This window comes from Ambystoma mexicanum, chromosome 3q (assembly GCF_040938575.1).
Source record: "Ambystoma mexicanum isolate Mex_15411 chromosome 3q, UKY_AmexF1_1, whole genome shotgun sequence".
Taxonomy (NCBI): Eukaryota; Metazoa; Chordata; class Amphibia; order Caudata; family Ambystomatidae; genus Ambystoma; species Ambystoma mexicanum.
The window spans coordinates 306,968,121-306,972,034 of NC_090926.1; the positions used below are offsets into that span (position 1 = coordinate 306,968,121).

At 44.6% G+C, this 3,914-nt stretch overlaps 1 long non-coding RNA gene across 1 annotated transcript; it reads right to left on the bottom strand.

Annotated features, from left to right (window-relative positions):
* Positions 1-1,543: 1,543 nt before the first annotated feature.
* LOC138582501 (uncharacterized) lies at positions 1,544-2,938 on the bottom strand. The gene is made up of 4 exons (XR_011305034.1): positions 2,903-2,938; positions 2,598-2,734; positions 2,089-2,205; positions 1,544-1,990 (listed from the first exon to the last, which is right to left on the bottom strand). It is a non-coding gene; the product is annotated as an uncharacterized lncRNA (long non-coding RNA).
* Between the last annotated feature and the right edge of the window lie 976 nt (positions 2,939-3,914).

Genomic DNA, 3,914 nt, shown 5'->3' on the forward strand with positions numbered 1-3,914 from the left:
TTGCACACAGGTCGATGCCCATGTGTTCATGTGTGGTGGGCGACTATGGTGTTGGCAGGGGTCATGCATTGGCAGTTGTACTTACCCAATAGCCATGTGCTTTGTCCTGCATAGCGTTCCATGTAGCGTGTCAATGTCGAATTCCGCAAGACCGTGCAGTCATGTGTTGACCCAGGGAAACGTGCACAGCAATGGGTGATCACTTGTCCAGCATCGTATACCATCTGGACATTCAGTGAGTGGAATTGTTTCCTATTGCGGTACACCGCCTCCATTGCATGTGGAACTGTCAACTCAACGTGGGTGCAGTCTAATGCACCTATGAAATTTGGCATGCATGGAAGGCCAACTTGGTGGCAATGACCTGGGCAGGGGTACGGGGTAGGGCAATGTACTCTGCCGCATGGGTCAGCAGCGCCTCCAGTACCTGGTCAAGCATTCTTGAAAAACAGGGTTTTGACAGCCCGTGCAGCTCACCAACAGTGTGCTGATATGTTCCAGTTCCTAGGAAATGCAGTACCGAGGCAACCTTCAGCAGGTGTGGGATTGGAGTCCGGATGGCAATGCTGCTGCTGATGTCCTCCTCGATCAGGGTGACGATGGACATGATTGATGGACGGTCAAGCCGGTATAATGTGTGGATCTGCCCTGGGGTCAGGTTCCAGGGTGAGGCCCTGATGCGAGGTATTGCAGGTTGCCTGCGGGGTTGTGCCGGCTGCACATTTATGTTTGGGTATGTTTGGTATGGGTACCGGGTTTGCAATTTGCCGCCTGCACCGCCTCCTCCTACTCCTCTGCCCCACTGCTGCTACAATGTGCACTGAAGCCTGCAGGTTAGCTAGCCTGAATGCTGCTACTGCGGCTGCCAGCATGGTTGTGTCTGAAGGTGGCCTGGGTGTCGGTGTGGCCCTTTTGTAGGCTCCCAATTGCCTATGTGGTACAGCTGGCCTCATTTTGTACACCTGTGGCCTGATTTGGCTCACCTACCACTGTTTAACGCCATCTCTGCGGTGCCAGCACTACCACCATGATGGGCACGGTGTTTCCGCCATTTTCAGGGCAGTGTTTCTTTGTCCGTGCTACTCGTAATCGGCACGGTGTTACGCATTGCCAGTGACTGGGGGTGCGTTGGGGAGTCGTCGCGCTGTTTCAGCCGATGCAAATTCAGGGTGCATTGTCACCGCAGGGGTGGCTTCGAGGTGATGGTGTTTCAGGAATCGAAGGTCGGAATTAGCACTCGTAATGAGGCCCATTGTAAATTATGTTCCAAATGACATTACACACATATACAATCAAAGATTGAGGGGAAAATTATTTAATTGCCCCAGGATTCATCCCCCCTAACAAGGGCTTGTGTAAACTTCCAGACTAAGAAATCCCGTTGCCTCTTTGCTGTTCCCCAAAGGCAAGAAAAGGAACACTATACACTCGCAATACCTGTGTTTGTCATTCAAAAATACACTGAAACACTAAAAAAATGTTTTAGCATATTAAAGCACATGACTTTATTAAGATGATACATTTCTCTTAAAAATGTATTAAACAATCTATGTAAACATTTCATATTAATAAAAAACATTTAATATAAACAATTACCTAAAACTCAAAACCCACTGCAAAACACTCTCAAAGTGCAAACGTGCTTACTTTCCACTCGCATAACTTACATACCAATGTTAAACCACACTCTCTCCACCATACAAAGTTATGTAGAATCCTGTCGAATACATAAAACAGAGAGCTCCTAGATTCTGGACTGCTCCCTCCAGCCGGTTTGTGCCCTTATTTAACAAATCCTTTTCAATAAAAGGTTCTCATTAGCTTAATTAAACTTTACACAAGATTGCCTACTAATAAAGCAACCGCAATACCCGACATGTTTCGTTCTCATGGCAATATACGACAAATAACAGAACTTCTTCAGGGGAAATTCGACGACCAGATTCTCTTGGTCTTCTCAACCTTTGTGTGGAAATGTTCCTCTCTAGCCCTATGGGGGACAGCATAAAAAACAGCTATAATTAATGCTGTTATTTAATTACATATAATCACACCATTAGAGTGCCCAATCTCCTATGGTTGACTTACCGTGGTAACTTCAATAGTTTGCACTGTCCACGGAATCATAGGCTAGTCTCCTAAGTCAGACGACCCACCAATATAGTCAGACATCATGTGCAGCGGCACCGCCAGCTGACTGCAACTCTGGAAAAAACAAACAACCTGAAATGCCACGTTCACTGTTCTTGGTTCCTTAAAAACTCGTTTTCTTCTAAAAATATCCCTTTTCTATCAACAATTTTAATGGTGACCACGAAAAGAGGCATTTTTAAATTTTAGTTTGGCACCTTAGTGGGAGGCTAATATCCATTTGCCTATCCTACTTAGCATGGAGTTAGAAGTCAAAACCACATTGGCCTAATATAGTCCATGTGCCCATTTGCTGTGACATTTCTTTAACATTTTCTTAAAATTACTCCTATCACTTGGTCTCAAAATTGTAATGATTGTATTTACAACCTACGCAGAGTGCATCAATATTATCCGTGTTGTTAAGCGTGGGGCATGGGGAATTCTTAAGAAAACGAGGCACTTACATGTCAGATGGAAACTTCACTCCAAAAAGTGATAGTCGACTGAATCCACTTTATTTTACGGTCGGGACAGCATCTGCTGGTAGACCGCTTGACTTCCACGCCTATGTGAAGCCGTTTGTTTGCCCTTCCGTACAAGGCTGCAAAGCAAACAATGCGCCATTACGTTCCGTGTGGCTCACACCGAAATATTCAAACTGCCTACACCATTAATAAACAGCATTTTACGTTGATGCTGTGCGCGCTGCAGTTTGTAAGAATAATTACATGCAGCAAGTTAGAAAAATGCACGTTCCCCTCACACTTACTTAATTAGCGTTCAGTGTTGCATCTTCCGCGTACGTGTCAAGGAGGAGGGGCATTTTGCCTTCCTCTTTAAATACAGCGTGCAAAACGCACACATGCCTGCAATTAACACTAACTCGTTCGCATGCCAAAGGCGCTCAGCCAGGATAATTGGGCAGTCAACGTTATAAAACAAGCGACATTGACCCTTTGTCCGCCTGCTTTAAAACATTACTTATGGAAGTGTTAAATTCATCTTGCATTTGCGCAGCACTATTCAACGTAAATGTAAGTTAAAATAATATAACACTCCATGGGTGCAAAAATCATTAAACCATGTGTAAACGTTCACTGCAATTGTTAGACCAATGTTGTTTGAAAGGCATCGAATCTATGCCTCAGGAAAAAACGTTCCGCAGGCTGCCAGGCTTTCTGCCACTAGGGCTAGTAGAAACACAGTTAACATATTAGGACGCCCAATTCCAATCCACGGTTTCATTAAGGCCCGTGACAGCTGTGTTACACAAAAAATGAGCCATTGTTCCTTTTTCTGTAGTCTTTTAGAAATGTCATCTTCATTTCCCAATGGAATATGGAGTAGAACTGTCCATTTGAAGTAATTTGGTCCATGATCCAACATCAAAAAATGGCTGACCAAGGGCGCTGTAATAACCCTATTTTTAATACAGCTCCTATGCTCAGAGATGCGAATCTTGATTTTTCTCTTGGTCATTCCAATGTACAACTTGCCACACTGGCACCATATCGCATACACGACCTTACTCGTGTTGAAATTGCTAAAAGTCGTTTGGGCCCAAGGTTTTTCCAAACCTAAATCGACCTGAGTAGTCCTACTGGTCTGATGGCAATTAACGCATTGGCCACACGGTGCGTGGCCTAACGCTTTCGGAAGCCCCCATGCTTCAGTAATGCACATTTGTTTAGCCGGTTTTGAAATGTCATTTTTTGTCATTAAATCTTTCAAATTGGGGGCCTCTCTTAAAAGCACATAATGGAGGGTCGAGAGGGCACTCT